The following is an 11,885-nucleotide window of genomic DNA, read 5'->3' as shown; positions in this document are numbered from 1 at the left end:
GAGAACCCCTTTAATGTTAGGCCTAGTGGCCAGAATAGAAACTGCAAGATTTCAAGTTTATTAAAAAAATAAAATAAAATAACATGAAAAATTCTTTAAAAGAAAAATCGTTTAATATAAAACTTTATTAAAACAATGTCATTTTGTGACGACACTTTCCCTTCAACATCCTGCGGACAGGATGTTTTCAGTGAAGGGAATTGTTCCTAAATTTCAACATTTTGGCCAATTTTCAGTTAACCTATGAAATCCCATGCATTCTGCTTCCCGATACCAGGGATGAAGGTAGAGAGCCGGTCATAGTTTATTACCGCCATGAGTGGTGGTGGTGACGCCATTGTACTGATGTGGGCGATATCCTCTATCACCTCCCAGATACGTCGGCTGAGAAGCCACAAAAAGGGGAAGTGTTTACTGCCGAGCTGACGTTTATAGAGAATAATGATCCATATGGTGCCCGGGGCAAAGACGGCCGCACAGTTCCCACATCAGGTCTATCAGGTCCTATCATGTAGGCCGCAGAGTTTACAGGATCAGTCATTTCCCCTCAGAGCCCGGTAATAAATCTGCACAGATAGGAAAGGAATTATCGGTGATAAATCATGGCGGCTACTCGGTGGTTTCACACGCAGGATTTTTCAGGGAAAAAAAAACAGCAGTTTTTTTGGGGGGTTTTTTAGCCAAAGCCAGAAATGGATCCAGTATAAGCCTAAAGCTGGGGTCACGCTGTGTTTTTTTCAGTTTTTCTTTTTTTTTGGTCATCTGTTTTATGCAAAAAAACGGATGAAGAACGGCTGTATTTGTGTGCATCTGTTTTTTTCTTTTTTTTTACCATTGACTTCCATGTATAAAAAAAAGTTTTTAAAAACTGATCAAAATACATCCGTTTTCTTTAAAATACACAAAAACGCGGCTGACCACGTTAAAAAAAGGGTGCTTTTTGATCCGTTTTTTTTTTTATAAATGGAAGTCAACTGAAAAATGGGTCAAAACAGGTCACACGAATACAGCCGTTCTTCATTTGTTTTTTGCATAAGAAAACGAACTGCAACAGCACAGTGTGAACTCAGCCTTACCTTAATAGTCCCTATTCACAATGAACCCAATTCAGGATTTGGGTAAAAAAAATGGGTGCACTATAGATCATGTATCACCTGAAAAACACATGAAAAACAATGCAAAAAATGATGGGCGTGAAACCACCTTTATACAGAATTTCCATCTTAAAGGGGTACTCCAGAGAAATAACTTATACATATTTGTTATTTACTTTTATTTAAGAATTTCCCATCTTTCCATACTTATTAGCTGCTGTATGTCCTGCAGGAAGTGGTGTATTCTTTCCAGTCTGACACAGTGCTCACTGCTGCCACCTCTGTCCAGAGCAGCAGCAAATCCCCATAGAAAACCTCTCCTGCTCTGGACAGTTCCTGACATGGACAGAGGTGGCAGCAGAGAGCACTGTGTCAGACTGGAAAGAATACACCACTTCCTGTAGGACATACAGCAGCTAATAAATACTGGAAGACTGGAGATTTTTTAATAGAAGTAAATGACAAATCTCTGGCACCAGTTGATTTGAAAGAATTTTTTTTACCAAAAAAAGAGTCTGGACTCATATGGACTCAGCATCTAGGTGGTTAGACGGGGGGGGGGAAGCCTCCCACCCCCACAACATCATCATACAAGGATAAGAAGTACATTGTTTTCTCTTTTCCCTCGTGTTAAAGGGCTTATCCAGTGCTACAAAAACATGGCCACTTTCTCTCAGAAACAGCCCCACTCTTGTCTCCAGCTTGGCTGGGTTCCATTGAAGTGAATGAAGCTTAACTGCAAACCACACCTGAAATGGAGACAAGAGCGGTGCTGCCTCTGGAAGAAAGTGGCCCTGTTTTTGTAGCACTGGATAACCCCTTTAAGTATCGTCTCCCCATAGAGGTTCTGCATCCCCGTCTGTCCCATGAATCTTTCATGCGCTGTTTGCGGATCAGGTCGGGTTGCTGGCGCTCTCTGCCTTCTGTCCGCGTGTGTCTCTCCTGCTCTTCCCGTATGAATGATTAACAGCCATCTTGAAGCTGATACGGATTCTATTCTCTGGCGGAACGTGCCAACAAGATGCTAAGTGTGTGGAAGAGGAGAGACAAGAGGCAGGCACGAGTCAGTAACATCTGGGATGCACGGCCGCTACCGCCCGCAGGCAATGGATTAAATACACTTAACAAAGTAAAAGGAGCCATCATGGCCATGATAACTTTCCCATTCTTCACTCCCGGAGTCATCGGGTTACTTCTATTTACTGTGGAGCGCCTGTAAACTAGAAGAGGAAAGGGGTGATCCAGGCTTAGCGGACGAGGGGGGGTAGGGGGGGGGGTCTGAACGGATCATTTTCAGTCCTATGTTTTTGGTACATGATAATCAGCATTGAGAGTCCCCTATATGGGTCGCCGCCTCTTTAAGGGTTCTGGTTGGATCAGATCTTTAGTGCATATTGTTATCAGGTGTAGCTGACAGGGATGAATTTAAAGGGGTTGTCCAGGATAGATTTATAATTGGGGATGATCTATACTTACCTGTCTCGCTGCGGCGGAGCTAGACAGGTAAGTATAGACCACTGTCATGTCCCCCCGCATCCCCAGTTAGAAATTTATCCTAGACTACCCCTTTTATGGCCACACAAACCATACAGTGATCATTCATGCAGCCTGGGCACATGACTGACCAAACCTTAAAGGGGTACTCCTGAGGAAAAAATTTAATTTCTTTCCTATGAACTGGTTTTAGAAAGTTATATAGATTTACTACTTTACTTTACTTTAATTTACTACAAATTTGCAATCTCCAGTCTTCCAGTACTTATCAGCTGCTGTATGTCCTGCAGGAAGTGGTGTATTCTCTCCGGTCTGACACAGTGCTCTCTGCTGCCACCTCTGTCCATGTCAGGAACTGTCCAGAGCAGCAGCAAATCCCCATAGAAAACCTCTACTGCTCTGGACAGTTCCTGACATGGACAGAGGTGGCAGCAGAGAGCACTGTGTCAGACTGAAAAGAATACACCACTTCCAGCAGGACATACATCAGCTGGTAAGTCCTGGAAGACTTGAGATTTTTAAGTAGAAGTACATTACAAATCTATATGACTTTCTGACACCAGTTGATTTGAAAGAAAAAAATATCTTGCTGGAGTTACCCTTTAACGTCATTGGCTGCTAAAAGAGTCCTTAGCCACAGGTAACCTCTAGGACAACAAACACTGACTGCTTGCTGAAGGAAGGTTCACGAAAAATGTTACATGGTTCAGATCCACCAGTAGCAGCGCACATACATTATGTGTATACACTGCTGAGGCCTTTACGGGCAAGCAGACCCCCTATTATGTGACCCCCTATACCTCTATACCTCCAGCCTAGTACTGTTCTCTCAGGGAACCTCTGCATGCCATGTGGTGTAGCCACCCTCTGACTCATCTCTTCTCAGCAGCCAACCCTGTCTGTGGCACTACAGTGACATCTAGAGGCAGCTGGTAATATTGCAGGAACATATTCAATGTACTGAACAACACTGTTCATGGACCATTGTGTGTAACCAGGGCCGGATTAAGGTTGGTGGAGGCCCTGGGCGACAATTTTTTTGCCCCCCCCCCCATTCCCCCCCCCCCTCTCAAAAAATAAATAAATAAATAAAAAACTATACTGCAATCTATACAGGTGGCTGATTACTGTAGGCGACTTAGCACAGACCCCTTCTCACTCCTGGCTGTGTGGCTCAGCATCCTCCTATGTTGTGCATGTGATGGTCACTGGAGGCTGCAGTGCAGAGGAAGATGCCAGGCCTAGAGACAGGAGCGGGGAGGGCTGACTATCAGGGTGTGTTCTCACATTGCATTATTATCACAAACACAATGTGAGAACCCAGCACCTTCTGTGTGTTCTTACCCACTGGGTAAGTAGCGTCGTTCTGCTAGATTGGCGCTAGCTTACAGAGCCTTTTATAAGGCTGGATCAGCCATCGGTCGCACATTACTATTAAACGTAGCGATGCACGGCCGGTGGCAGATTTTGAACATGTGGGGACATTTTGCTAGGGAGAAGCAGTGTGGGTATTATGGCTTAGAGCAATATAGTCTAACATTTTTTTTATTTTACCCTGGGGCACCCCTACCGAATAATGTGCTAAAAAATACAAAAAAAAACATCATTCAGTGACTCACAGGTGACGTCTTCTTTGATCTGAAGTGTCACTTTCCTTTTCCTCTCCATCTGGCCCAGACCACCATGATGATTTCTTCCAGCTACAATTCGTCTCTTTAGAACCTGCCAGACAAACATCTTAGGCTCCGCACTTTTTCAACAACTTACTTCCTTTTTCCCAACCTATAAGGTCTCAAACAGTAGTAATTCCACTTTTTGGTGTGATTTCCAGTAAAGTGATGTACTGTATGTGAGTTGCCCGTGTATGTAGAATTCCCTTGTTGTGCGCCCAAATAGTTATAAAGTCCCTATGTCCCCATATAGTAGTAATGTCTCCCGCTGTTCCTCCATATAGTAGTAATGTCTCCTGCTGTGCCTCCATATAGTCATAATGTCCCTGGCTGTGCCTCCATATAGTAATAATATCCCTGGCTGTGCCTCCATATAGTAATAATGTCCCTGGCTGTGCCCTCCATATAGTAATAATGTCCCTGGCTGTGCCTCCATATAGTAATAATGTCCCTGGCTGTGCCTCCATATAGTAATAATGTCCCTGGCTGTGCCTCCATATAGTAATAATGTCCCTGGCTGTGCCTCCATATAGTAATAATGTCCCTGGCTGTGCCCTCCATATAGTAATAATGTCCCTGGCTGTGCCTCCATATAGTAATAATGTCTCCTGCTGTGCCTCCATATAGTCATAATGTCCCTGGCTGTGCCTCCATATAGCAATAATATCTTCTGCTCCTGCTGTGTCCGCACTTAATGTTATACTGTGTGCAGATGTGCTGTGTGTGCGGGTTAGCAGCACCTGGGGCAAGGAAAAGTACTTGCGCCCCCAATGCCCCTAGCATTGTAATTAACGCTTTAGTAATGCTCATGTAGCTATCCCCTGTGGTGTGCTGATAGCTGTAGTTTTCTCCCCCCCCCCCCCCCCAATCCCCTGTGGTGTGCTGGTAGCTGTATCCCCTCCAATCCCCTGTGGTGTGCTGGTAGCTGTATCCCCCCCCCATCCCCTGTGGTGTGCTGATAGCTCTAGTTCTCCCCCCCAATCCCCTGTGGTGTGCTGATAGCTGTATCCCCCCCAATCCCCTGTGGTGTGCTGGTAGCTGTATCCCCCCCCCCCCATCCCCTGTGGTGTGCTGGTAGCTGTATCCCCTCCAATTCCCTGTGGTGTGCTGGTAGCTGTATCCCCCCCAATCCCCTCTGGTGTGCTGATATAGTAAAAATAACAAAAAACACTCCACTCACCTTTCCTCGCTCCTGAGCTGGCCGGGCCCTCTGCCATCTTCTGCAGCGCACGTCTTCTCCGGCAGGCGGCGCGTGATGAAATGACGTCATCGCACGCAGCCCGCCAGAGAGAAGAGGCGTGCGCCGCCTCACAGGAGCTCACAGGCACAGCGCTCTCCTGTGTCTAGCGGCAACCGGACACAGGAGAGCGCTGGATGCCATAGGCTGCATTCCCACGTTCCGTGATCCTGTCGGATCACGGACGTGGAATGCATGTACCGGAGCCCCCCCGCGGCCGGACAGCATCTGTAATTAGATGCTGGGAGCGGGGGAGACTGTATTCATAATTGCTGTGCTGTAGTAACAGCTGATTTATTACAGCGCGGCGCTAATGAATACAGTCTCCCCCGCTCCCAGCATCTAATTACAGATGCTGTCCGGCCGCGGGGGGGCTCCGGTACATGCATTCCACGTCCGTGATCCGACAGGATCACGGAACGTGGAAATGCAGCCATAGATGCACTAATCTGAACCCGGAACTCTGCTTCCGGGTTCGGGTTGGTGGGGGCCCCTTTGTGGTGGGGGCCCAGAGGCACGTGCCCCTGGTGCCCATTCCTTAATCCGGCCCTGTGTGTAACACAAACAGAAAGATCAGGCGCTGGAGAAAGAAGAGCAAAACTTGTATTACTGAGAAATGGAGAAACATGGCCGGTCAGATGGATCCAGATCTCTGTGGAGAAACATGGCCGATCAGATGGACCCAGATCTCTGTGGAGAAACATGGCCGGTCAGATGGATCCAGATCTCTGGGGAGAAACATGGCCGGTCAGATGGATCCAGATCTCTGTGGAGAAACACGGCCAGTCAGATGGATCCTGATCTCTGTGGAGAAACATGGCCGGTCAGATGAATCCAGATCTCTGGGGAGAAACATGGCCCATCAGATGGATCCAGATCTCTGTGGAGAAACATGGTCAGTCATATGGATCCAGATCTCTGTGGAGAAACATGGCCGGTCAGATGGATCCAGATCTCTGTGGAGAAACATGGCCCATCAGATGGATCCAGATCTCTGTGGAGAAACATGGTCAGTCATATGGATCCAGATGTCTGTGGAGAAACATGGCCGGTCAGATGGATCCAGATCTCTGTGGAGAAACATGGTCATCAGATGGATCCAGATGTCTGTGGAGAAACATAGCCGGTCAGATGGATCCAGATCTCTGTGGAGAAACATGGCCGCTCAGATGGATCCAGATGTCTGTGGAGAAACATAGCCGGTCAGATGGATCCAGATCTCTGTGGAGAAACATGGCTGTTCAGATGGATCCAGATGTCTGTGGAGAAACATAGCCGGTCAGATGGATCCAGATCTCTGTGGAGAAACATGGCCGCTCAGATGGACTCAGATCTCTGTGGAGAAACATGGCCGGTCGTATGGATCCAGATCTCTATGGAAAAACATGGCCCGTTAGATGGACCCAGATCTCTGTGGAGAAACATGGCTGGTTAGATGGATCCAGATCTCTGTGGAGAAACATAGCCAGTCATATGGATCCAGATGTCTGTGGAGAAACATGGCCAGTCATATGGATCCAGATGTCTGTGGAGAAACATGGCCGGCCATATGGATCCAGATCTCTGTATAGAAACATGGCCGGTCAGATGGATCCAGATCTCTGTGGAGAAACATGGCCGGTCATATGGATCCAGATCTCTGTGGAGAAACATTGCTTGTCAGATGGATCCAGATCTCTCGGGAGAAACATGGCCGGTCAGATGGATCCAGATCTCTCGGGAGAAACATGGCCGGTCAGATGGATCCAGATCTCTGTGGAGAAACATGGCCGGTCAGATAGATCTAGATCTCTGTGGAGAATCATGGCCGGTCAGATGGATCCAGATCTCTGGGGAGAACCATGGCCGGTCAGATGGATCCAGATCTCTGGGGAGGAACACGGCCGGTCAGATGGATTCAGATCTCTGTGGAGAAACGTGGCAGGTCAGATGGATTCAGATCTCTGTGGAGAAACATGGCCGGTCAGATGGATCTATGTTTAGCTGTTTCCCCTATGGCAGAAGAATGTCAGCAGGACAAAGTCTTATCCACAAGGGTCATATAGTCATGGATCGGCTCTAGGAACATGACAATGATTTTTCCTTTCTTCCCCGCCCTTCGCAGTCCCCAGATTTGAATCCTTAGACATCTCTGGGCTGAGGTCTACCATGTCAGGACCTCGATGTGCGGTAATCCTGTCCAAATGGGCTGATATTCCTGTGGATGACTTCATCACCTAGTGGAGTCTATGTCAGGATGAATCACTGCTATTCTCAAGGCCAAAGAAGATCTAACCTGCTACTAGACGGGTCCGTAATAATGTATATCTCTCACAGTTTAGTGTTTGTGACATTTGGACGTCCTGGTGGGTTGTAGCAGTGCACCATCACAGTACACTACAGGTATCTGCATGGTCACGTCAGTAACCCTAACCATGACAGAGTATCTGCTATAAGAAGACACACTGCCGGATCCCGTCATTACCCAACATGTTTCATTTCAGGTGTCAGTATCAGGGGGTGCATCATTTTTTCCAGACAATTTCTTCGGAGTATAATAAGTGAAGCCCCCATGGTAGTGTCATTTACAATACAAGACTCCTCGAATACACATTGAAATGCAGCAGGCAGCGCTTACCTAGTCATCTGCATTGAAGCGTACATTTCCTCCCTGGGAAGTTAATGTATCCTCAGCATGTAACTTTAGAAATTTGAACTTCACGGACCCATCATCCAAATGAACAATGAGCGATGGGAGTGCTTTGTGTGTCCTGATGCACGGCCGCAGGGGGTGGCTTGTGTTACATATTAATAGCATGGCCAGGTTTAGCTATAGAAATGGCCAAAAATGAAAACTACCATCAGACACATGTATGTATTCTAGGCCAGAGCATAACCTAGAAGGCCATGGAACATTGATCTCCATGAGGCCTATAACAATCATTACCCAGCATTCCATAGGCTGCAAATGTAATAAAAATAGAAAAAAATATAGTGTAATGTGTATGTGCGGTGTCGGTGTATGGTGTAATGTGTATGTGCAGTGTATGGTGTAATGTGTATGTGCAGTGTCGGTGTATAGTGTAATGTGTATGTGCGGTGTCGGTGTATGGTGTAATGTGTATGTGCAGTGTATGGTGTATGGTGTAATGTGTATGTGCAGTGTATGGTGTAATGTGTATGTGTAGTGTCGGTGTATGGTGTAATGTGTATGTGCAGTGTATGGTGTAATGTGTATGTGTAGTGTCGGTGTATGGTGTAATGTGTATGTGCAGTGTCGGTGTATGGTGTAATGTGTATGTGCAGTGTATAGTGTAATGTGTATGTGCAGTGTCGGTGTATAGTGTATGTGCAGTGTCGGTGTATAGTGTAATGTGTATGTGCAGTGTCGGTGTATAGTGTAATGTGTATGTGCAGTGTCGGTGTATGGTGTAATGTGTATGTGCAGTGTCGGTGTATAGTGTAATGTGTATGTGCAGTGTCGATGTATGGTGTAATGTGTATGTGCAGTGTCGGTGTATAGTGTATGTGCAGTGTATGGTGTAATGTGTATGTGCAGTGTCGGTGTATAGTGTAATGTGTATGTGCAGTGTCGGTGTATGGTGTAATGTGTATGTGCAGTGTATAGTGTAATGTGTATGTGCAGTGTCGGTGTATAGTGTATGTGCAGTGTCGGTGTATAGTGTAATGTGTATGTGCAGTGTCGGTGTATAGTGTAATGTGTATGTGCAGTGTCGGTGTATGGTGTAATGTGTATGTGCAGTGTCGGTGTATAGTGTAATGTGTATGTGCAGTGTCGATGTATGGTGTAATGTGTATGTGCAGTGTCGGTGTATAGTGTAATGTGTATGTGCAGTGTCGGTGTATGGTGTAATGTGTATGTGCAGTGTCGGTGTATAGTGTAATGTGTATGTGCGGTGTCGGTGTATGGTGTAATGTGTATGTGCAGTGTATGGTGTATGGTGTAATGTGTATGTGCAGTGTCGGTGTATGGTGTAATGTGTATGTGCAGTGTATAGTGCAATGTGTATGTGCGGTGTATAGTGTAATGTGTATGTGCAGTGTATAGTGTAATGTGTATGTGCAGTGTATGGTGTAATGTGTATGTGCAGTGTCGGTGTATAGTGTAATCTTTATGTGCAGTGTATGGTGTAATGTGTATGTGCAGTGTCGGTGTATTGTGTAATCTTTATGTGCAGTGTATGGTGTAATGTGTATGTGCAGTGTTGGTGTATAGTGTAATGTGTATGTGCAGTGTCGGTGTATGGTGTAATGTGTATGTGCAGTGTCGGTGTATAGTGTAATGTGTATGTGCAGTGTCGGTGTATAGTGTAATGTGTATGTGCAGTGTCGGTGTATAGTGTAATGTGTATGTGCCGTGTCGGTGTATAGTGTAATGTGTATGTGCAGTGTCGGTGTATCGTGTAATCTTTATGTGCAGTGTATGGTGTAATGTGTATGTGCAGTGTCGGTGTATTGTGTAATCTTTATGTGCAGTGTATGGTGTAATGTGTATGTGCAGTGTCGGTGTATAGTGTAATGTGTATGTGCATTGTCGGTGTATAGTGTAATGTGTATGTGCAGTGTCGGTGTATAGTGTATGTGCAGTGTCGGTGTATAGTGTATGTGCAGTGTCGGTGTATAGTGTATGTGCAGAGTCGGTGTATAGTGTATGTGCAGTGTATGGTGTAATGTGTATGTGCAGTGTCGGTGTATAGTGTAATGTGTATGTGCAGTGTCGGTGTACAGTGTAATGTGTATGTGCAGTGTCGGTGTATGGTATAATGTGTATGTGCTTAGTACCTTTGGTTGCCTGGATACTAATGAAGCCTAGTACCCATGGTTGCCTGGATACTAATGAAGCCTAGTACCTGTGGTTGCCTGGATACCAGTGATGCCTAGTACCTGTGGTTGCCTGGATACCAGTGATGTCTAGTACCTGTGGTTGCCTGGATACCAGTGAAGCCTAGTACCTCTGGTTGCCTGGATACCAGTGATGTATAGTACCTGTGGTTGCCTGGATACCAGTGAAGCCTAGTACCTCTGGTTGCCTGGATACCAGTGATGCCTAGTACCTGTGGTTGCCTGGATACCAGTGATGCCTAGTACCTGTGGTTGCCTGGATACCATTGAAGCCTAGTCCATGTGGTTGCCTGGAAACATTGATGCCTAGTACCAGTGGTTGCCTGGATACCAGTGATGTCTAGTACCTGTGGTTGCTTGGGTACCAGTGAAGCCTAGTACCTCTGGTTGCCTGGATACCAGTGAAGCCTAGTACCTCTGGTTGCCTTGATACCAGTGATGACTAGGACCTGTGGTTGCATGGATACTAGTTATGTCTAGTACCTGTGGTTGCCTGGATACCAGTGATGCATAGTGCCTTTGGTTGCCTGGATACCAGTAAAGCCTAGTACCTGTGGTTGTCTGGATACCAGTGATGCTTAGTATCTGTGGTTGCCTGGATACCAGTAAAGCCTAGTACCTGTGGTTGTCTGGATACCAGTGATGCTTAGTATCTGTGGTTGCCTGGATACCAGTAAAACCTTGTACCTGTGGTTGCCTGGATATCAGTGATCCCATTACCTGTGGTAGAAATGGCCAAATATGACAACCTGTTCTTAAAAAAAAAATATACTGATACATGGCTGATGGGAAAAACCTGAAAAACGCCATCCTGTATGTATTCTAAACATACACTGGTTACCAGTGAAGCCTAGTACCTGTTGTTGCCTGGATACCAGTGAAGCCTAGTATCTGTGGTTGCTTGGCTACAAGTAAAGCATTGTACCTGTGGTTGCCTGGATACCAGTGAAGTCTCGTACCTGTGGTTGCCTAGATACCAGTGAAGCCTAGTATCTGTGGTTGCCTGGTTACCAGTGAAGCCTAGTACTCTGAAATTGCCTGGATACCAGTAAAGCCTAGTATCTGTGGTTGCCTGGATGCCAGTAAAGCCTAGTATCTGTGGTTGCCTGGATACCAGTAAAGCCTAGTATCTGTGGTTGCCTGGATACCAGTAAAGCCTCGTACCTGTGGTTGCCTGGTTACCAGTGAAGCCTAGTACTCTGAAATTGCCTGGATACAAGTAAAGCCTAGTATATGTGGTTGCCTGGATACCAGTAAAGCCTAGTATCTGTGGTTGCCTGGATACCAGTAAAGCCTCGTACCTGTGGTTGCCTGGTTACCAGTGAAGCCTCGTACCTGTGGTTGCCTGGTTACCAGTGAAGCCTAGTACTCTGAAATTTTGTGTTGAAATCACTGAAATAACTGATAACATTTACATGTAAGTTTTTGCCCATTTCTATTGGCAGCCTAGTCTGACATTTTTGCACATAATGTTCTTAAAGGGAAGAGGTCACACTGAGCATGTGGTCCAATCTGCAGGCGTGGTGTTATAGAGGAGGAGGAGCTGAC

The sequence above is a fragment of the Dendropsophus ebraccatus genome, chromosome 13 (genome assembly GCF_027789765.1).
Source record: "Dendropsophus ebraccatus isolate aDenEbr1 chromosome 13, aDenEbr1.pat, whole genome shotgun sequence".
NCBI lineage: Eukaryota > Metazoa > Chordata > Amphibia > Anura > Hylidae > Dendropsophus > Dendropsophus ebraccatus.
The sequence above is the reverse complement of the archived record's forward strand: the minus strand, read 5'-3'. Positions refer to the sequence as shown.